Genomic DNA, 24,273 nt, shown 5'->3' with positions numbered 1-24,273 from the left:
CACTTTTCACCACAAAGAAGGTACTCATTTTAAAAATGGCATTTTACCCTACCAAGAAAAGGAAGCACTCTCGAACTAAGGAACTGACTAACCACTCAAACCTCTTATCCTTGCCAACTAGTACTATTGCTAGTCCAGGAAAATTATTCATTTTAAAATGAACAAATAAACAGCAGATAACACCTATACAAAATTACTACAAGAATAAAACACTCAGTCAAGATATTTCAATTTTTCATTTTGTTCCCCCCCAAAATAAAAAATAAACAAAAGTCAATCAAATAAACAAAACATGAACTAGATGAAAATTACAACTCAATATCTGAATCTAAATGAAATAATCTTAAATAAGCACATATAAATGTGAAAGAAAACCTTTAAGTAAGAAATTTTAAAATTCAGAACAGAAATATCAAATGAACAAACAGGAATTTATAAAGTGAGAGTGAAAACCCAGTGAAGAATTAAATAAAAAGACAAACTCATCTTAGAAATGATAACTCAATTACAAAGCGGCCAAGGGAGAATGGATGGAAATGAAAATATAGTAAGGAACATTGAAGAAAGGCTTAAAAAGCCTAGAGGACAGAAATAAAATAAAGAGATGTCAGGATGAAAGAAAGTGATTGATATAAAAGACAGGCATAGAAGATCTAACATAAATATAACCGGAGACCCTGAAGACAAAGGAAACAACAGAACACAACTAATAGTGAAAACTATAAAGAAAGAAAATGTTCCTGAAATAAAAGGAAACCTGAAACTGCATTGAAAGGACCACCATGTACCTGTGATCTGGACCCATCAACTCTGAGAAATATACCTATAAAATGATTAGATTTTAAAGATAAATTTAAAAAGTAATACTAAACCCCCGGGCCTCAAAGCAAAATGACTAAGTCACACACAAAAGGAGAAAAATCAGACTGACATAAGGTTTATAAACAACAATAAACCAAAGCAATAATGCAGTAGCATTTTCAAGAAACTTTAAGAAAACTTAACCAAAAATTTTTTTAATCCAGCCAGTTGTCTTTCAAACATAAATGCTATAACAGACCAGTCTTAAACATTTCAGAACTTAAATACTCTTCTTGAGGAATCTTTGGCTACTCAAAGTAGGATTCATGGCCCATAGCATTGACATTATCTGGGACTTTGTAAAGAATAAGAATCTAGGCCCCTCCCAAGAGGTCCAAATGATTAACATGCCCATTATTGTTTGAGAAGCACTTTACTAGAGAACAAGTTTCATAGAAAAAGAGGTGAATAGGGAAACTTTGGCAAGATAGTTAACTGATGGGAAGCACTGAAGGGGTTTAACTGCTTACCATGGACTGAAAAAAGATATATGTAAATGCTGAATATTCTGACAAAGTAGGAACAATATAACTGAAATAATGAGAGGATAAAGGAGAACACATTAATTGTCAAAAAGATAATACATAATCAAAGGATGTTATTTAAAATTGACAAACTAAATAGTAGAAATCTAAGTAAAGGCAAAGGGAATTAAGGACATTATAGAAGGTAAAACTATAAAGGTATAAGAGAAACCTTCCTAAATACTTCCCATGAAAAATGAGAGTAAAGAAACAGATCATATAGAGAAAGAAACAGAGTAAATATAACATAATACCATAGTATATATAAGTAAAATAACATGACAATGTTGAGACCAACACATCATGAATCTCAATTAATGCAAATGGACTGAACACACCAATTAAAAGCAAAATAGTTCAAATTTTCTTACAAAAGAAAACCCAATTCTAGGCTGTATATAAGAGACACACCTAAATCAAAGGGATTCAGGAAGGCTAAAAATAAAGGTACTCTAGAAAAAAAAGGAAATATTAAGAAAGCAGGGAATACAATTTAAATATCACACAAAGTAAAATCTAGGTCAAAAAGCACCAAAAATGACAAAGAAATATATTTATAATGTTAAAAGTCACAATTCAAAATGAAAACACAGCAGTTATGAATCTCTATGCACCAAATAACACAGCACCACATTCATAAACCAGAAACAACAGTAGATGCTTTGTAACAGGAACATACTATTTAACAGGAGACTTTAACACCACTCTTAAACCAAGACAAGTGGACAAAGAGTAAGTAATAATTTAGGAGACCTAAACAATATGTTTAATAGGGTGGAGCTTATGGAGAAATAGATATAGATATTGATAACATTACATGCTAATTAACAGGGAATATATCTTCTCAAGCACACATGAAACATTCAAAATCATGATCCTATGTTAGGTCACAAAAAAGTCTCAAACTCAAGTGGCATGTATGTATCTAAAAGACAAAATCTGAATATAATTTTAACTAAAACCTAAATGTGCCACATTATTAATAAACTCTGGGCAAAAAATTTAAAAAGTAAGTCTATAGTCACAAGTATGGGCGTTCTAACTTTTGACTTCAGCCACATGCTGTTTAACTAATATTCAACTATTCTGAAGACAAAACAAAATGACAGACTCCCAAGAACCAACATGTATTTTTAAAGCAAACTCCATTTTACTTTGGAAAAAAATTTTAACATTCTTTAAAGTTACAAATCCTGGCTTAATCCTTATCCAAAAAATTCACCAAGGTCTACTTCATTTTAATCTTAGATTTGTAAATTATTCCAGATTTTCCAAATTGTTTTATGAGAAGGAAAGTAAAATAAGGGCCTCTCATGACTCAGATAAAAAATCTCTATCTCTTGATGTCTACGGCAGAGTTTTTTCTTGCATTAACATTTTAAAATATGAAAAGTTAACATTTTATATTTCTGCTTTGTAACTACTATAAAAATACATATAGCAGGTCTCAAAAATAAAAATAAAATGTGTGGTCTCACAATTCTACCGTTTACTGTAGGTAATTAAAAACATATTAATTAAACAGCTGACAGCACTGTCACAAGTCCAGTGATGTTTTGCCCAATAAACAGAAATCCTCGTTACTGACAGACACCATGAAGATGTCCCCAACTAGTAACTTACTGATTCATTTGGCAACCCCATGTGTGACATCAACTGTATCTTGCCAACAAGAAGAAGAGCAGAATCACAAACAGCCATGATTAAAGTCTCAAATACTCCCAGAGATACTAATAATGCAAAGAGGAGAGTAAAGATCTAATAGTCAAAGGGACAAGGACTCAGTCTCTCTAAATAAACAGGCGATAGTAACTGACGCTTCCATGACTGCAAATGCTTTTCCTTCACTTAAACTTTGCATATAAATTCTCAAAATTTATGCTAAGTTAAAAATGGCTCAAAATTCTTCCTAAGCATTTAGGGGAAAAATTCCAAGGGCCATCATCACTGACTTGCTATTTTCATTCAATTTGGAACTGATTTTATACTAAATACGAAAATACATGCTGGTGTGTCTGTGGAAGGAGGGGTAATCCCAATATTTATGACAGGGCCATGCGACAGTTCATCCAGTATAATAGTGATTCCTTAATTAATGACACACAAGTTATATCGCTATTTGCAGGAATACATAAAATTATTTAAACAAAGTTATTTTGTTTTTAAATTTTATTTTTATATTATATAAGAAAATTGACCTTTTTAGGATAGGGTTTCATGAATTTTAACTTGCATAGATTCATGTAGCCATCACCATAATCAGGGTACAGATCAGTTCCATCACCTTCAAAAATCCCTCGTTACATCTTTATAGTCATTCAAAGCAAAATTAATTTAATTTACATTATTTTAATGCTTTTTCCCACAAAAGAGTAAAACAAAGAGTAAACCAAAACAATCCCTCCAAACATCTGGGAATCACTGACCCAGGGATTCAAAAAACACAGTTTTTTGTGCTCAGTTCCTTTTGTCAGTCCTCAGGAAAAGAAGAATTCACACAAAGTATGTGCCCTGCTCTAAAGGCACTGCTCTCTGATTAGGAATCTAGTGGTTCCTGTTCCACAACAGCCAGATGTTCTCTGTTCTGTGTTTATGGCCTCTGGCCAAACCCAGAGCCCCAATCCAGGAAGGACTTAATATACCTCTGCTTGCTCCCAGCCCAAGACATGGCTTTAGACCTCAGTGAAACAGCTGGAGAAGAGCTGAACAAGGAGGCCTAAAATAGGGCGTTGTCAGCAGAAAAGAGGTGGCAATACATTTCAGAGGATGGAAATAAGAAGTGAAAGGTAGAAGAAACGAGGGATAGTAGAGGTAAGGGAGAAAGAGGGATGACAGTAGAAAATGAGAGTGAAAAGGGGGTTGAAAAACTGGACAGTTAAAGCAAGTTCATCCAAAGAACTGTATCACTGAAGCTAAGCGACCCCACCCTCAAGCTCTCTCTCCTGAGGATAAATTATTTAAAGTAGAATTTCTAGGTCAAAGACTATACCTATTTCACCTACCCAAAGCAATCTACAGATTCAAAGCAATCCCAAACTAACACTGGCATTTTTCACAGAACTAGAACAAAAAATTTCACAATCTGTATGGAAACACAAAAGACCCTGAATAGCCAAAGCAATCTTGAGAATGAAAAACGGAGCTGGAGGAATCAGGCTCCCTGACTTCAGACTATACTACAAAGCTACAGTAATCAAGACAGTATGGTACTGGCACAAAAACAGAAAGATAGCTCAATGGAACAGGATAGAAAGCCCTGAGATAAACCCCACACATATGGTCACCTTATCTTTGATAAAGGAGGAAGAATGCATAGTGGAGAAAGGACAGCCTCTTCAATAAGTGGTGCTGGGAAAACTGGACAGGTACATGTAATAGTATAAGATTAGATCACTCCCTAACACCATACACAAAAATAAGCTCAAAATGGATTAAAGACCTAAATGTAAGGCCAGAAACTATCAAACTCTTAGAGGAAAACATAGGCAGAACACTCTATGACACAAATCACAGCAAGATCCTTTTTGATCCACTTCCTAGAGAAATGGAAATAAAAACTAAAAAAAAAACAAATGGGACCTAATGAAACTTCAAAGCTTTTGCACAGCAAAGGAAACCATAAACAAGACCAAAAGACAACCCTCAGAATGGGAGAAAGTATTTGCAAATGAAGTAACTGACAAAGGATTACTCTCCAAAATTTATACGCATCTCATGCAGCTCAATAACAAAAAAAAAACAACAACCCAATCCAAAAATGGGCAGAAGACCTAAACAGACATTTCTCCAAAAACGATATACAGACTGCCAACAAACACATGAAAGAATACTCAACATCATTAATCATTAGAGAAATGCAAATCAAAACTACAATGAGATATCATCTCACACCAGTCAGAATGGCCATCATCAAAAAATAGCACCAACAAACACATGAAAGAATACTCAACATCATTAATCATTATAGAGAAATGCAAATCAAAATTACAATGAGATATTATCTCACACCAGTCAGAATGGCCATCATCAAAAAATCTAGAAATGGCCATCATCAAAAAATGGCCATCATCAAAAAATCTAGAAACAATAAATGCTGGAGAGGGTGTGGAGAAAAGGGAACACTCTTGCACTGCTGGTGGGAATGTGAATTGGTACAGCCGCTATGGAGAACAGTATGGAGGTTCCTTTAAAAACTACAAATAGAACTACCATATGACCCAGCAATCCCACTACTGGGCATATATGCTGAGAAAACCATAATTCAAAAAGAGTCATGTACCACAATGTTCATTGCAGCTCTATTTACAATAGCCCGGAGATGGAAACAACCTAAGTGTCCATCGACAGATGAATGGATAAAGTTGTGGCACATATATACAATGGAATATTACTCAGCCATAAAAAGAAACGAAACTGAGCTATTTGTAATGAGGTGGATAGACCTAGAGTCTGTCATACAGAGTGAAGTAAGTCAGAAAAAGAAAGACAAATACCATATGCTAACACATATATATGGAATTTAAGGGAAAAAAAAGTGTCATGAAGAACCTAGGGGTAAGACAGGAATAAAGACACAGACCTACTAGAGAATGGACTTGAGGATATGGGGAGCGGGAAGGGTAAGCTGTGACAAAGCAAGAGAGAGGCATGGACATATATACACTACCAAATGTAAGGTAGATTATTAGTGGGAAGCAGCCACATAGCACAGGGAGATCAGCTTGGTGCTTTGTGACCACCTGGAGGGTTGGGATAGGGAGGGTGGGAGGGAGGGAGACGCAAGAGGGAAGAGATATGGGAACATATGTATATGTATAAGTGATTCACTTTGTTATAAAGCAGAAACTAACACACCATTGTAAAGTAATTATACTCCAATAAAGAAGTAAAAAAAAAAAAAAGACTATACCTATTTCACATTTGTTTAAAATTTATGAAGCTTATTTAATAAAGGAAAAACCCTTGAAAACTCCCTAATCCAATTCATTTTTGTTGAATTAGACTGCTGCAACTGATTCTTTTCCCGTAGTTGCACGGTGATCTATTTGAAATTCATTCTTATTAAAAAAATTATTAAAAACGCACAAACTACATAGACTGCTCCTTTGCTTTGGCCCCAATCCAATCCTGGTACTATCCTTGGCAAAAAGCAGGACAAAATATTTGTTACTAATAAGCAGCTTTTGCTCTTCCTAAACTGTAGGTGAAACTGACCCAAACCTGAAATAACAAGCACACCAGTCACTATCCTTCAACCTGTCATTTCCTCATGATGCAAGGACTTCTACTATCCTGAAAAGGTCAAAATTGCTTTGTAAAACACCATTCAAGTCATAAACTGTAAAGTTCAGTAACGTCGGATGTCCTCACATATGCATTCCTTTACATAAATATTTTTTGAATTACCAACAGCACTCTTATTTGTACTAAACAGCCAGGTGTAAAACAAATTCACTAACTTCTGCTCATGAACCCTTATTCTTACATACGTATTTATCAGCACATTAAATATTCCTGGAAGCATATATAAGAAACTTATCACATTGGCTGCCTCCATGAAAGAGAATTCGTTTGACTGGGAGCAAAAGGTAGAGGGATTTTTTTCACTGTGTTTTTGACCTTTCAAGTTCTAAATCATATAAATGCATTACTGTTCAAAGAATAAACACCAAAAAATTTAAATAAAGAAGATCATTACTTCTGTAAGAAAACAGCTTTGTAGTTTCCATGCTGCCAGCTAACAACAGAAGTGAAACCATATCAAAAGATACTGTTATAGGGCTTCCCTGGTGGCACAGTGGTTGAGAGTCCGCCTGCCGATGCAGGGGACACGGGTTCGTGCCCCGGTCCGGGAAGATCCCACGTGCCGCGGAGCGGCTGGGCCCGTGAGCCATGGCCGCTGAGCCTGCGCGTCTGGAGTCTGTGCTCCGCAACGGGAGAGGCCACAACAGTGAGAGAGAGGCCCGCGTACCGCAAAAAAAAAAAAAAAAAAAGATACTGTTATATATCAAGCCACATGGAAGATGAGGCCAAGTACCACCATCCAAACAAAAGATGTATATGGGAGAGAACAGCTTCTCCAAAATCTTGAATAAAAGTTATACAAATAAAACAAAAAGCGCCTAGAAGGAATGCTTGGAGCTGGTTCTTTCTCTCAATGGTTGCAATGCCCAACTGAATATCTGCTGCTGTTTTCAAAATTCTGTTCACTCGTGTGTGTGTGTGTGTGTGTGTGTGTGTGTGTGTGTGTGTGTGTGTGCAAGAGAACGATGCAGCTGAGGTAACAGCTGAGGTCATAAGCAGCACAGTCTCTAAAGAGTACATTTCCTTGACCCAGACAACTCTCCGGACAATTCCAACCTGCAGAGCCAAACGGTAGAGGTGACCTCTCTGCAGGACAGTCCTCCACCCCTACGCACTGTCTCATGGTCCACCTGGAAATGGACAGCCACAGAGTAGGACAATGGAACACCATAGTTTCAGAGTCAAGATGGGAACAACAAAACAGGCACTGTTCCTGCTCAGAAGCATGAATGTTATCCAAACCCAATGACACGCTTAGAAAGGAGAGAAAGAAGTATTCATCTGCCATGCTACAGACCAGAGCAGGTCAGCGCACTGTTTCCAGTCCACAAGGAAAGAAGGACTTGCGCCAGAAGGCAAATCAACTGTCAATAAGCACACTTACAGCTCAACTGACAGTTTTTTCCATACCTAGACATTTTCAAGGAAGGAAGCAGCCTGTTAATTTACATTTTGGTATGAGCTCCTTATCTTTCTGCAAACTACTAACCAACAGTTCCCAGCCCAGCCCAGTGTGTGGACGACTTGGAGTATCACTGTAAATTATGATGAGTACAAATGACAGTAAGTTTTAGTGATATGTGGACCAAAAGAACAGGGAGGAAAATCCAGAAAATCCAAATACCAGTAATCTCAGCTAATGTGTGAATTAATAGCTATGATATCAGTTGATAAGGGCTTGAGATAAACCCCTTGCCAAAGACTTCAGATTATAAACCTTCTTTCTCCCAAAAGAATAAATAAGTAGGGCTTGGCACCCTAGTTGTAAAAAGTCACTGACCCTTATTTTAAAGCATAAAAGCTACAAGATAAGTACTCAGAAAATATATGATACCCAACTGATAAATCAGCTTGCTTTTTAAAAATAAATTTATTTATTTTTGGCTGCATTGGGTCTTCGTTGCTGCACACAGGCTTTCTCTAGTTGCGGTGAGTGGGGGCTACTCTTTGTTGCGGTGCGCGAGCTTCCCATTGTGGTGGCTTCTCTTGTTGAGGAGCATGGGCTCTAGACGCATGGGCTTCTGTAGTTGTGGTTTGCAGGCTCTAGAGCGCAGGCTCAGGGGCATGTGGGATCTTCTCAGACCAGGGATTGAACCCGTGTCCCCTGCACTGGCAGGTGGATTCTTAACCACTGCACCACCAGGGAAGTCCCTAAATCAGCTTTCAACTGGATCCCAATCACATACTATTTAGTCTTTTTTTTTAATATTCATTTATTTATTTATTTGGCCGCATCGGGTCTTTGTTGAGGTGTGCGGGTTTTCTCTTCTGTAGTTGTGGCATGTGCTCAAGAGCGTATACGCTCCAGAGGTTGTGGCACGTGGGTTCTCTAGTTGAGGCGCGCAAGCTCAGTAGTAGTGGCACATGGGCTTTGTTGCCACACGGCATGTGGGATCTTAGTTCCCAAAGCAGGGATTGAACCCATGTCCCCTGCATTGCAAGGTGGATTCTTTACCACTAGACCACCAGGGAAGTCCCCAGTCTTTTATATTTTAAAAACTATTCTTCAGGTTAACCCTTTAAATAGCTTCTTGGCTTAGGATATTTTATAGACTATTTAAACAGTCCTCATAGAATTTAAACTGAGGAGTAAGTTTAATATTCCAAGTTGTTTAAAATGTTTTTAATTTGAAATTACTTGTTTAAAAATTACCAAATACGGAACCAACAGGGTGGAGGAGTAGGAGGACATGGAGTTCATCTCTCCACAAATGCATCACAAATACATCTACAGATGGAACAATTCTCACAGAACACCAGCTGAACGCTAACAGAAGACAATGGACACCAGAAGGGACAAGAAAGATCCCTGCATAACCAGGCAGGACGAAAGAATGAAGGGAAAAAGAAGAGGAGAGGAAGCGGGACAGGATCTGGAGGAGGAGCTGAAGCAGAGTAGCGGTTCCACATCTGGGGAAGCCCCCTCACTGACACACAAATCAGTTAGGAAAGAAGGAGAGCATCTGAGGCTCTCAGAGGAGGGTGAAACGGCTGGTCTGTGGCAGATAGGACAGAGTGAGACCGACACAGATGGTCCGTGCCCCAGCCCTGAGTGCCCCAGACTGGGACATGAGTCTGCCAGTGCACACAAGGGCTGAGAATTGGAACGTGGGGATTGGAGCAAACCCAGGGAGAAGACTACTGTTTGCTGTGAGAAGACAGCCTGAGGGGACGGGAGGGAGGAAATCTGCAACTGAAAATGCTTGTGGAGGAAACCCAGACTGCCATAGAAGCAAGGCGCCACTGTTGAGAGATGCACAGGGGGTGGAGCCTCCATTGAAGCCTCTCTCCCCCCACGCACCAGCCCCCTGCTCCGCCAGGCGCTATAAAAGCCCATCATGGCTGGCCTTCTCATGCTAGCTGCGAGGCACTAGGAAAGGCTCCCACCAGGGCCGGCTCTCTTGTGCCCGTGGCCGCCAGCTTTCCATGCACCTGTTGCTGCTGGAGCCACTGTGACCCAGGCAGTTGTGTCACCTCCATGCCCTGTCTTCACTGGGGCACACCCGAGTGCTCCAGGGCAACCTCAGGAGCAGACTCCTGTGGGTGGCCCACACGAAGAGGTGGGGCTAAAACCAGAGATGAGCCCCAGGAGCAGGGCGACTAAGGAAGAGGAGAAAAAATCTTTCTTTGCAGCCACACACTCTACAGATTAAATCCCCGCGATCGGCTTGGTAAACCCTGCATCTATGGAACATCTGAATGGACGAGTGTTCCCACAACTGAAATCAGTCTAGCTCTAGCAGCTGTGGGCTTTGGGGACTAGTACACAAAGGAGTGGTGCCAGGTCAGAGTCTGAGCTGCCCCCACAGTGCCCACAGAGAGACCAGAGACTTACCTAGAGGTTGTGGAGGGCCTCCCAGGGAGGTGAAGGTTGGCTGTGACTCGTGGTGCGGGCAAGGACACTGACAGCTGGGACCCCAGGAACAAATAATTACCACTGTTTTTTTTATGTTTTGTTTTGTTGTTTTTTAAATTATTATTTGTTTTTATTTTTATTTAGTTTAAAATTTTTTTAATATATATATTTTTTCTACATTACTCCTTGGTCGTTCTGTGTGTTTTTTTTTTCTTTCCTTTGTTCTGCTTTGTTTTTATCTTTTTTTTCCTTTGTTCTATTTGCTCTTATCTTTATTGTTTTTGTGTGTTTCTTTTGTTCTCTTTGCTTTTTCCTTCAGTTTGCATTCTGCTTTTCTTTTGTTTTTTATTTTTTGTGTTTGTTAGTTCTGTTTTTAATTGTTTGATTTTGTTTGGGGATTCTTTTGTTTGTCTGGGTGTTCTTTTGTTTTTTGCTTTCCCTGTTTCTCTTTCTTATTTTGTGTGTCTATGTGTTTGGTTATTTTCTTTGCTTCTTTGTTTGGTTTAGCTTTTACAATTTGTCTTAGGTTTTGTTTGCCTGTTTGTCTTCATTTGTTTTCTTCCCACCCTTTTTCCTTTCTTATTTTTCCCCTTTATTGCCAAGCTGTGTAGCTTGTGGAGTCTTGGTTCCCAGGCTGGGGGCCGGGCCTGAGCCTCTGGGATGGGAGTGCCAAGTCCAGGATGCTGGAACACCAGAGAATTCCCAGCCCCGGGCAATATTAATCAGCGAGAGTTCTCCTGGAGGCCTCCATCTCAACTCCAGGACCTGGCTCCACCCAACTACCTGCAGGCTCCAGTGCTGAACTCCCCACACCAGACAACAAGCAAGACAGGAACACAAACCCACCCATCAGCAGACAGACAGCCTAAAGTCGTACTAAGCCTACAGACACCCCAAAACACACCACCAGACGTGACACTTCCTGTCAGAGGGCAAAGATCCAGCTCCACCCACCAGAATGCAAGCACCAGTCCCTCCCACCAGGAAGCCTACACAAGCCACTGGACCAACCTCACTCACCGAGGGGAGACACCAGAAGCAAGAGGAACTACGAGCCAGCAGCCTGCAGGAAGAAGATCTCAAACACAGTAAGTTAGACAAAATAAGAAGACAGAGAAATATGCTGCAGATGAAGGAGCAAGGTAAAAACCCACAAGACCAAATGAATAAAGAGGAAATAGGCAGTCTACCTGAAAAAGAATTCAGGGTGATGATAGTAAAGATGATCCAAAATCTCAGAAATAGAATGGAGAAAATACAAGAAATGTTTAACAAGGACCTAGGAAAACTAAAGAACAAAGAGTGATGAACAACACAATAACTGAAATTAAAACTAGAGGGAATCAATAGCAAAATAACTGAGGCAGAAGAACGGATAAGTGAGCTGGAAGATAGAATGGTGGAAGTAACTGCCACAGAGCAGAATAAAGAAAAGAGAATGAAAAGAATTGAGGACAGTCTCAGAGACTCTGGGACAACATTAAACACACCAACATTTGAATTATAGGGGCCCCAGAAGAAGAGGAGAAAGAGAAAGTCTGAGAAAATATTTGAAGAGATTAAAGTCGAAAAAATCCCTAACACGGGAAAGGAAATAGCCACTGAAGTCCAGGAAGCACAGAGAGTCCCATACAGGATAAACCTTAGGAGAAACACACCAAGACACATATTAATCAAACTAACAAAAATAAAATACAAAGAAAAAACTATTAAAAGCAGCAAGGGAAAAGCAACAAATAACATACAAGGGAATCCCCAAAAGGTTATCAGCTGATCTTTAACAGAAACACGGTAGGCCAGAAGGGAGTGGCAGCATATATTTAAAGTGATGAAAGGGGAAAACCTACAATCAAGATTACTCTACCCAGCAAGGCTCTCATTCAGATGTGACAGAGAAATCAAAAACTTTGCAGACAAGCAAAAGCTAAGAGAATTCAGCACCACCAGACCAGCTTTGCAACAAATGTTAAAAGAACTTTTCTAGGCAGGAAACACAAGAGAAGAAAACGACTTACAAAAACAAACCCACAAATGTTAAGAAAATGGTAATAGGAACATACATACTGATAATTACCTTAAATGTAAATGGATTAAATGCTCCAATGAGAAGACACAGACTGGCTAAATGGATACAAAAACAAGACCCGTATATATGTTTTCTACAAGAGACCCACTTTAGACCTAGGGACACATACAGACTGAAAGTGAGGAAATGGAAAAAGATACTCCATGCAAATGGAAATCAAAAGAAAGCTGGAGTAGTAATACTCATATCAGACAAAATAGACTTCAAAATAAAGACCGTCACAAGAGACAAGGAAGGACACTACATAATGATCAAGGGATCAATCCAATAAGAAGACATAACAATTGTAAATATTTATACACCCAACATAGGAGCACCTCAATACATAAGGCAAATGCTAACGGCCATAAAAGGGGAAACCAAAAGTAACACAATAATACTGGGGGACTTTAACACTCCACTTACACCAATGGACAGATCATCCAGACAGAAAATTAATAAGGAAACACAAGGCTTAAATGACACATTAGACCAGATAGATTCAGTTGATATTTATAGGACATTCCATCCGAAAGCAGAATACACTTTCTTCTCAAGTGCACACGGAGCATTCTCCAGGATAGATCACATCTAGGGTCACAAATCAAGCCTCGGTAAAGTTAAGAAAACTGAAATCGTATCAAGCATCTTTTCCAACCACAACACTATGAGATTAGAAAGCAATTACAGGGGAAGAAAAAAATGTAATAAACACAGACACATGGAGGCTAAACAATACACTACTAAATAAGCAAGAGATCACTGAAGAAATCAAAGAGAAAATGAAAAAATACCTAGAAACAAATGACAACGAAAACATGATGACCCAAAACCTACGGGATGCAGCAAAAGTAGTTCTAAAAGGGCAGTTTATAGCTATACAATCCTACCTTAAGAAACAAGAAAAATCTCAAATAAACAATCTAATCTTACACCTAAAGGAACTAGAGAAAGAAGAACAAACAAAATCCAAAGTTAGTAGAAGGAAAGAAATCATAAAGATTAGAACAGAAAGAAATGAAATAGAAATGAAAAAAAAAACAATAGCAAAGATCAATAAAACTAAAGTCTGGTTCTTTGAGAAGATAAACAAAATTGATAAACATTTAGCCAGATTCAATCAAGAGAAAAAGGGAGAGGACTCAAATCAATAAAATTAGAAATGAAAAAGGAGAAATTACAACTCACACCGCAGGAATACAAAGGATCATAAGAGACTACTACAAGCAACTATATGCCAATAAAATGGACAGCCTGGAAGAAATGAACAAATTCTTAGAAAGGTGTAAACCTTCCATGACTGAACCAGGAAGAACTAGAAAATACGAACACACCAATGACAAGTAATGAAATTGAAACTGGAAGATTAAAAATCTTCCAACAAACAGAACTCCAGGACCAGATAGCTTCACAGGCATATTCTATCAAACAGAAAAGAGCTAACACCTATCCTTCTCAAACTCTTCCAAAACACAGCAGAGGGAGGAACACTCCCAAAATCACTCTATGAGGCCACCATCACCCTGATACCAAAACCAGACAAAGATATCACAAAAAAAAGAAAATAACAGGCCAATATTACTGATGAACATAGACACAAAAATCCTCAACAAAATACCAGTAAACCAATCCAACAACACACTAAAAGGATCATACAACACGATCAAGTGGGATTTACCCCAGGGATGCAAGGATTCTTCAATATATGCAAATCAATCAATGTGATACACCATATTAACAAATTGAAGAATAAAAACCATATGATCATCTCAATAGATGCAGAAAAAGCTTTTGACAAAATTCAACACCCATTTATGATAAAAGCTCTCCAGAAAGTGGGCACAGAGGCAACCTACCTCAACATAATAAAGGCCATATACGACAAACCCACAGGAAACATTATTCTCAATGGTGAAAAAGTGAAAGCATTTCCTCTAAAGTCAGGAACAAGACGAGAGTGCCTACTCTCACCACTATTATTCAACATAGTTTTGGAAGTCCTAGCTCTGGCAATCAAAGAAAAAGAAATAAAAGGAGTCCAAAATGGCAAAGAAGAAGTAAAACTGTCACTGTTTGCAGATGATGTGATACTGTACATAGAAAGTCCTAAAGATGCCACCAGAAAACTACTAGGGCTACTCAATGAATTTAGTAGAGTCGCAGGGTACAAAATTAATGCACAGAAATCTCTTGCATTCCTATACACTAACAATGAAAGATCAGAAAGAGAAATTAAGGAAACAATCCCATTCACCATTGCAACAAAAAGAATAAAATACCTAGGAATAAACCTACCTAAGGAGGCAAAAGACCTGTACGCAGAAAGCTATAAGATACTGATGAAAGAAATCAAAGAGGACACAAACAGATGGAGAGATATACCGTGTTCTTGGATTGGAAAAATCAATATTGTGAAAATGATTATACTACCCAAAGCAATCTACAGATTCAATGCAATCCCTATCAAATTACCAATGGCATTATTCACAGAACTAGAACAAAAAATTTTACAATTTGTATGGAAACACAAAAGACCTCAAATAGTAAAAGCAATCTTGAGGACAAAAAAAACAGAGCTGGAGGAATCAGGCTCCCTGACTTCAGACTCTACTACAGGGCTACAGTAATCAAGACAGTATGGTAGTGGCACAAAAACAGGAATATAGATCAATGGAACAGGATAGAAAGCCCATAGATAAACCCACGCACACTATGGTCACCTTATCTATGACAAAGGACTCCAGAATATACAATGGAGCAAAAGACAGCCTCTTCAATAAATGGTGCTGGGAAAACTGGACAGCTACATGCAAAAGAATGAAATTAGAATACTGCCTAACACCATACACAAAAATAAACTCAAAATGGATTCAAGACCTAAATGTAAGGCCAGACACTATAAAACTGATAATGGGAGAAAATATTTGCAAACAAAGCAAGTGACAGAAGATTAATCTGCAAAATATACAGCTCATGCAGCTTAATATCAAAAAAACAAACAACCCAATCAAAAAATGGGTGGAAGACCTAAGCAGACATTTCTCTAAAGAAGGCATGCAGATGGCCAACAAACACATGAAAAGATGCTCAACATCACTAATTATTAGAGGAATGCACATCAAAACTACAATGACGTATCACCTCACACCAGTCAGAACGGCCAGCATCACAAAATCTACAAACAATAAATGCTGGTGTGGAGAAAAGGGAACCCTCTTGTACTGTTGGTGGGAATGTAAATTGATACTGCCACTATGAATAGTATGGTGGTTCCTTAAAAACTAAAAATAGAACTTCCATGTGACCCAGCAATCCCACTACTGGGCATATATCCAGAGAAAACCATAACTGAAAAAGACACATGCACCCCAATGTTCACTGCAGCACTGTTTACAATAGCCAGGACATGGAAACAACCTAAATGTCCATCAACAGAGGAATGGATAAAGAAGATGTGGTACATATATACAATGGAATATTACTCAGCCATAAAAAGGAACGAAATTGGGTCATTTGTAGAGACGTGGACAGACCTAGAGACTGTCATACAGAGTGAAGTAAGTCAGAAAAATAAATATCATATATTAATACATATATGTGGAATCTGAAAAAATTGTTGTAGACGATCTTACTTACAAAGCAGAAATAGTCACAGATGTGGAGAACAAACGTATGGAAACAGGGGGGGAAAGGGGGTGTGGGATGACCTGGGGGGTGGGATTGACATATATACACTATTGATACTATATATAGAAAAGAAAAGAAAATAGATGGCAGAGAAAAAAAATTACCAAGTACAAACTTTATGGTTTTTAATGATTCCACTAACTGACATCAATCTTCATCCCTCATTTACTTGTTCCTACTGTGCTGCTTCCTATTTGTCCTACAATCCTGCTGATTCTAGAAGCACAGGAAGAATACCTTGTGCCTTTAAAAGGCTTAAGAGCAGTGCATATTACTTTCCACATAATTGTTTCCATTTTTTTTGCATGACCCACATTCAGAAAACAGTCTGAATACAATAAAATATAAAAACAGCTGATGCTTTTTGTTCTTAGCATGACCAGTGAATTCTCCAATGTCTGAGAACTGTGGCTCACCTCATTAATTTCCTCTCATCAGCAAAAAATATACTCAAGATGAGCAGCTCCTTTTATGTTGAAACAAAGTTATGAGGGCTCAAAAAAGAAAAGCCAAAGAAGCCTACTTCTCTTAATCCTTTTAGCACTATCTCTAAAAATTCAATTATGAAATCTTATTTGGAGTTTGAAAACAGCCACTTGCTATGTAAAATCAAATTTTAGATTAATTGGTATTAGGTTGTTTCTTTATTACTTTTGGGGAAAAAATACTTCTTTCATCGTGAACATATTCTGAGGCAGAGACAAAAGATTTTCCAAAGCATGTTTTTCAATAAATTTTTATACTTTTAAAATTTTACTTTTTCATTTACATGGAGTAAAAATCACTCCTTTTGGTGTACAGCTCTTTAAGTTTTACCAAATGCACTTAGCTGTGGAACTATCACCGTAATCAGGATAAAGAACAATTCTGTCACTCCAAAAAATGCCCTTGTGCTGTACCTTCGTAGTCATTCACCTTACTGCTAACTCCCTGACAACCACCCTCAGTAAATTGCAGTGCTCGGATTTAGACTGGATGCAGATGACAAAAATCTACAGGACAGATGTAAGAGCAAAGAGAAGACACTGCAATGAGCTCTCTCCATAGTCCTGCTCCTCCATCCTTCCTAAAACCTCAGTGCAAGGATATCACTGACCCAAAAGACAGCTGCTCTTTTGCCTTGTGGTTCCTTTTCTACAACTCATCATGAAAGACTGTTAATAAATTATATTCTTTTTCTGCTCCAATCCCACCACCTTTCTGCTGTGAAACACTCCCTCAACCTGAATTCCTTGTGCACCAGTGACCACATCACAGATTTAATTATTAGCACAGATGGTGCCAATTAGTTTTCCCGTGAAGTGCTGAACTAGAAAGGATAATGGAAGCACTACAATCTTAGTGCACATGCAGAAATGGTCCCAGCTGGGGCCCACTGACAGAAGCATGGGGATAATCATAGCTTTACGTTTTCTGCAGCTCATCCTCCACCTTGTGCTCAAGCTGCCAGAGGAGAAACTTGATCTTCAGGCTCAGAACAGGCATATCTTATTAAAAAAATACACACACACACACATATATGTATATATGTATATATATGTATGTATGAATGTGTGTGTGTGTAAAACGTGGCATTTACATTCTTTCAATTGGAAGAGAAGGGCTTTCAACTAAAATATGTAAGATAAAAAGACGTTTTCTTACAAAGTAATCAACATTTAAAATCTTTCTCTCCCTTCCTTTCATGATTCTTAACATCTTTGAAAATAGTCCACTTTTAGTAACATTTATAACATAATGGGATTGGGAACACATTTTATGACCTAGGAAGAAATTACAGTGGTAATATTAACATCTTACATTTATAAGCACCTTGGAGTCTGCAAAAACACTCTCACGCTATTTCTAATTTAACCGATCTTTAGAACACAGCCCCTTGGGGGACTACAAAAGACACTAAAGCCCCTTTGAACCTTTTAGGCTACAGACTGAAGTGGGAGGGGCGTGGAAGAAGGAAAACAGAAATAACGACAAAATAAAAGAGTAATTATGACATATAAAAATAACTAGAAAAATCGTTAACTGGTCAAATTGATAACATTTCACCAAATCCAATTAATACATCAAAATCTATGGCACTAAAAAATGATATTCAAACCTGGTTCAATCTTTGATACAGAATTCCAGTGTAAAAAAAACAGTGAAGGGTTTCTTGAAGTGAGATTCAACCTAGAGGACAAACACAACATTTTGGATTTGGGTACTGCTAATGTGGGAGAACTTTCCTAAAGGAGAGGGGTGATTAAGCAGGGTCCAGATGCTGAGAAACATGGATTTAAAGGCACTGTTTTAATTGAGGGGAAAAGCAAGAAGATAGGCATCAAAAATGACTACTGAAATGCTCTGCCTGTGAGTTGAGGTCTCCTTAGAGGGCAAGAGTGTAATTTTTCTTCTTTGTCTTTCCAGTGTAGACCAGCAACCCAGAAACAGCATGTTAAACGGAAATAAAACAAGTTATATGAAAGCACAGACGGAAAGCTGAAAGAACAGGTCCTTAAGAACAACTATTCTGACAGTTTTGTATTTCTGGCAGAAGAAATAAACTATAAGGATTGGCAGGCATAAAGCACTGGGACCTAACCAACAGGACTGCAGGAACCAAAAAGACAAGGTGGATTGGAGGACAATGGAAAAGAGGTCGTGGCAGACTCCAGCTTTTGGACCCTTGTGGAAAGAGCAGAGAAACCTGGCGGCTACTGGGACCACTGAGACACAGGAGGGCGCAGGTGTGGCCCAGGGCAGAGGACAGCCAATGCTGTCTACACCCGCAGGGTCAGCCTCCTCAGGCATATAAACCCACTTCAACCTCCTCATACCCACATGTGGCACCTACTCCCTAGTAAGGAAAGGAGGGGAGATATGGTAGATTCAATCTTCAAGCTATTCATTTTCATGTATCACTGGGAATAGCCAAGTAGAGTTGACATTAATGAGGGGAAATGAATATTGCAGTCCTGCCTCTGAGCATGTTAAAACGGACCACTTTACAATGAAATGTACATGCAATGTAAAGTTTTCCTCATGAGCTCTGAGCCCCCCACCCATTTCCCCACCCATTACCCCCATACCCCAATTCATGCTCTTCACTCTCCCTAAGCAAACCCACATGGCCTGTGACCACACCATTCCCAAGTCACTCCTCCCTCTGGAGCTGCCCCAATGTCCCACTCTTCCTTCAAAAGAGGTCCCCTGCCATACAAGGCCTCCCCAAATGTATTCCCCTTGGATTGGTACTTCTCAACATCCCATCCAATACTATAAAGAGTGGAGATTTCTTATGTTCTTAAAGTCTACTCTCAATTTTCTGAAGCACAACTTGCTTTCCATCTTAGGAAAAAAAAATGAAACCAAAATGCTTTCTTATCTCCCATTCTCCAAAGGAATAAAAAAGAAAAGCAGAGAAAGGAGGCAAGTTTGACTGTGAACTGGTTTATGTATCAGAAAGGGAAGTTCAATGTCATGCAAAGAGGCAGTCAGCAGGTAAGTTCGAGTGGAAGCCAGTGCACTTAGCAGGTCTGTGGCTGAAGGCGGGGCACAGGCTAGGATGTAATAGGAGATATCAGAGGGAGCAGGTACTTGACAGGAGGCTTTGAAAGCGCCAACTGGGAGGAGACCTGAGTGACAGTCCTCAAAGACGAATAACCCAAGTCATTTTCTTTGTGGATATCTGGTGTATTTACGTTTGAATATGGATATACAGGATGTTCTGCAATTTTACTTTAAATAAGGTAGAAATTATAACTTAAGAGTGTAGAGAAACTGTCAAGCTTTCTAATTCTTAATGCTTCCAAAATTCTTATCTGAAAACAACTTCATTCCGAGTATAAACTGATCTCTTTCAGAGACCTGCCTTTTCCTAAACTTTCCAGGATAAGAAACAGGTTATAACCACTGTTATCACCTTAAAAGAATGCAGAGTAAGAAAAAAAAAAAAAAGAATGTAGAGTAATTTGCAAAACTCGGATATCAACAAAGTCACATTTAAACAGATTATATACTAATCATCACTTTGAAGGGCACTGGGTCCTTCAACAAACCAATATTTCCCGTTAATTGACAAACTTAAAAGCCAGGCCCCTGGGCTTCCCTGGTGGCGCAGTGGTTGAGAGTCCGCCTGCCGATGCAGGGGACACGGATTCATGCCCTGGTCCGGGAAGATCTCACGTGCCGCGGAGCGGCTGGGCCCGTGAGCCATGGCCGCTGAGCCTGCGCGTCCGGAGCCCGTGCTCCGCAACGGGAGGGGCCCCAACAGTGAGAGGCCTGCGTACCGCAAAAAAAAATAAAAATAAAAAAAGCCAGGCCCCTAATCCCCTATTCCCCGAGGACAGAAGCTCCTTTAGGCAGCTCACCTGGGTCAGTAATTCCTCAGTTAACCAAAAAAGTTAGCTAAAATGAGGACCCATTCAAAAAAATGCCTATCTTTAATATTTTATTTTAACAAACATTTAAATGTATACATTTATTTGCAAATCTTTTAATGTGGAGCCAAGGCCTTTCCTTTGAGTAGGATCCAGTGATGGAGCTTCTCACTGTCTTCTAGGCATAAATAACACCCATGATACAATGTCAAAGATTCCCAGGTTTGTTTTCTTTAACAAAGAGTGAAAATTTAAAGACACTTGTGAAGCAATATAAAAACAGAATCTGGAAGCTGCCCATATTTTTTATGATTTTCCCTAATCTTTTATAATTGACTCATCTTTATCCATCTGATAGTAATTTGTCTTTATGGAGTCTTTCCAAAGGTTTTCACGGAAATGACGGCTTTCTCTATTTTAGCACACACATTTCATCAGTTTTCATTCCATTTAATTAAATTATGCCAATCACAGTAACGAGAATACCACACATAAACAGATTTGGGAACAAAGTGCTTCTTGGTAAGCACTTAACTCAGCGAGTGGACATCTTGCCCATGGCTCCCACCCAGCAAGCTGGGAGAGTCTATGCCAGTCGGAACTCTGTCAGGAGGGGATGGAGAGAGCTGGGGCAGGTTAGGAAAGAGGCCTTCTACTGCACTGTGATTTATCTCTCAGAGGATTCTCTCTGTGAGCACTTCTAAAGCCAGGGCTGTATCTTGGTAATGCCCGGCATATTGTAAGCACCCAATGAATACATATCCAATGAAAGAATTTACCTTGACTGTCTTTAATTATTCCCACACCATTAAGAGAACACAGAGCAATGTTTCATCAAACCGAAGAGGGGGGCAGCCCATAGAAAGATGAGAAAATTACCAAGATTATCACAGGAATTGATGAAGCAAAAGGAAGAAGGAAAATACCCAGTTCAATAATTCCATCCCAAGTACCCTAATCCAAAGGTCAAAAACCTTATTTACCTTCTTAGGAACCCAACACATGGTCCCACACTGGGAAGTGGAGAAGGTGAAGAGTTGGTTGTGGGTTCCTTCCTAGGCAAGTTTTTAAATTGAAATCTCTGAATTTAATCAGACCTTTCAACCAGGTGAAGAGACTTTTATGAGAACAGATCTTTTTTTCTGAGACAACAACAATTACTAACAAATACTGAATACTTCATGTTGCCAAGCACTGTGGTAAGCATACCACGTGCACTTATTCAGTATCTGCATACCAATTGTACTGAATTGTTCAACGTCGTTCAAAGACACATAGCCTGTCAAACTGGAATCAGGATTTGAATCCAGTGCCCATGTTCTTAATCACTTTACCATACTGCCTAATTCAGTTCACCTTTTCTTATAAATAACATAATTTTCATATTTTGCCATAGGGGTTTTGTTAGTGTACTTCCCAAAGGTACAGCAGAATCTTTAATTAAAAAGTTGAAGTTAATTCTCAAATAGCTAACACTAACTGTATGTTCACTGAAGAAAAAAAACAACTATATGTGACTCATTCATTCATTAACATTTAACAAGCGATTGCTTAATCACTTGAAAACAAAGAGTTAAAGTAATTCAATGGCCACTTCTCAGTTATTGAGTATTATTACGTGCTTGTCCTTGCCCCTGCTCTCAGGAAGCTCAGTCTGGTGGAAGACATACATGACTGCCGTACAGTTTTAGTAAATGCTAATAGCAACTTGTAGGAAGGGCTCCGGCATGTCCAAGGGTGAGATGGGGCAGCAGGGGAGGTGAAGGGGAAAAGGAGGTTATAAAGAACCTGATATTTAACTTGGGCATTTCTTCTGTGAGCAGAGGAGAAATATGATCAGAATTTCATTTTAGAATAACCACTCCAGAAGTAGAGAGCACGAGGCAGGGGAGGGAAAGCGTGAAAACCAGATGGCTGGTGAGGATCTGCTGTAAAAGTCCAGGTAAGAGGCGTGCAATGTATATCTGGAATGAGTGAACTGTATGGTTATGTGACTTATAGCTCCAAAAGCTGTTAAAAAATAAGTCTAGATGAGAAATGGTGAGAGCCTAAACTCCAACCATGCCAATGGTAACAGGGAAGAGAAACTCAACAGATATTCAGAAGTCAGAATCAGCAAGACTTGATGCGTGATGGATGGGAGGGAGGGAGGGCTGAACTCAGATGTGGGAACAAGACCAGGAAGAGAGAAGAAAAATGGAATCATATCACAGGATGGAAACAGGCACCTAAGAGAAGGCAATGAATACTTAAGTAAGAAACTTCGGCACAAACAAAACCAATTCAGTGTTATTATGAAGAACCAAGCCCATGGAAATGCATGAATGAGCTGATGGAGACATGAGTCAACTGCTAAAGGATTAACTCATTAACAACGGTGGTACTGTGAAGTCATCACTTTTTCACCTCCTCCTCTGTGTCAGACCTGGTTACATCACTTCTTGTGTACAATACCAATGCTCTCATTTTACATCTAAGGAAACCAGGGTGTGCAGAGATTAAGGGGAAGAGCTGAAATTCTAATTCATCTACCTCCTGACTCTGACACCCCAAGCTACTACCATGCTGCTATACTGCCTGCTTAACAAATGATGACAGAATGATAATAAAGATAACAAAAGCTTCATTCTGCCATTGCAGAGATGGTTAGAACTGCAGCTCACATCCACTGCACCTTGACCAAGTGCCCAGCTCTGTGTTTGGCATTTTACATGTACAGTATCTTGCCTTGTAAGAGTGATAACAAGATCTGCAATTTGTTCAGCACCTGCTCCATGCCAGACACTTGTGATTAGGGTTACACATGTGTCATTTCTACTACACTCCTCAGAGCATCCCTGGAAAGGATGCTGCACTGGGCTCAATACACAGTCAAGGAGACAAGCTTACAAGACAAGGTGACTGGCCCAGGGCCACAGTGCATTAAGAGGCAGTACAGAAACAGAATCTCGATAGTTTGAAATATCTATATGTACATACAAATACAGATGTAAATCAGTCAAGAGACAGAGAGCAAGCACATATACGGCAGAATGTTCAAAATTAGTGACTCCTAATAAAGGGATATATAGAGATTATCTGTATTATGCTTGCAACTTTTCTTTAAGTATGAAACAAATTTTTTTTAAAACAGGAAAATAAAGCCTGTGAGTCGGGGCACAAAAGAACCCTAAGGGTTCAGTCCACTCTCAGAAGACACCTTTAGTCATTACAAAGAGATGAGAATCAACTGTTTCTGAGCAGCACTAGACAGAAAATTACCTAACTTACGTTCTTTTGTAAAATAAACTGCAATTCAGTGATATTTTTAAAACTACCAATTAAACATGCATGGTGCAGACTGGCTTGCTGGTCACCAGAACCTAAGCATCAGAAATGCAGTGCAACTGCTAGGTGAGTTAATTCATTTTCACCCTAGAAAAAGAACAGCATTTAGTAGGTGAATTGTTAGCATTCAATATGTTTGCTGCGTCTTGCCAAGTGTAAAATTAGAAGAAAACTGTGAATGCATTTAACGCTAAAATGAAAGATTATCAAACATTTGATATTTAGAGGATCTTAGGCCATTTCTATCTTTTAGGAAATGGAGATCTTTGTGTAATTCTGCATTTAACATAG

At 38.9% G+C, this 24,273-nt stretch overlaps 1 protein-coding gene and 1 long non-coding RNA gene across 11 annotated transcripts in view; one reads left to right on the top strand and one right to left on the bottom strand.

The window, feature by feature from the left end:
* Positions 1 to 24,273, bottom strand: part of ANO10 (anoctamin 10) — a 213,525-nt gene that overhangs the window by 128,827 nt on the left and 60,425 nt on the right. The window lies entirely within an intron of this gene.
* Positions 19,003 to 22,533, top strand: LOC141275725 (uncharacterized). The gene is made up of 3 exons (XR_012323983.1): positions 19,003 to 19,023; positions 19,678 to 19,777; positions 22,509 to 22,533. It is a non-coding gene; the product is annotated as an uncharacterized lncRNA (long non-coding RNA).

Source organism: Tursiops truncatus, chromosome 10, assembly GCF_011762595.2.
Source record: "Tursiops truncatus isolate mTurTru1 chromosome 10, mTurTru1.mat.Y, whole genome shotgun sequence".
Classification (NCBI taxonomy): Eukaryota; Metazoa; Chordata; class Mammalia; order Artiodactyla; family Delphinidae; genus Tursiops; species Tursiops truncatus.
This window is presented reverse-complemented; position numbering and strand designations above follow the sequence as displayed.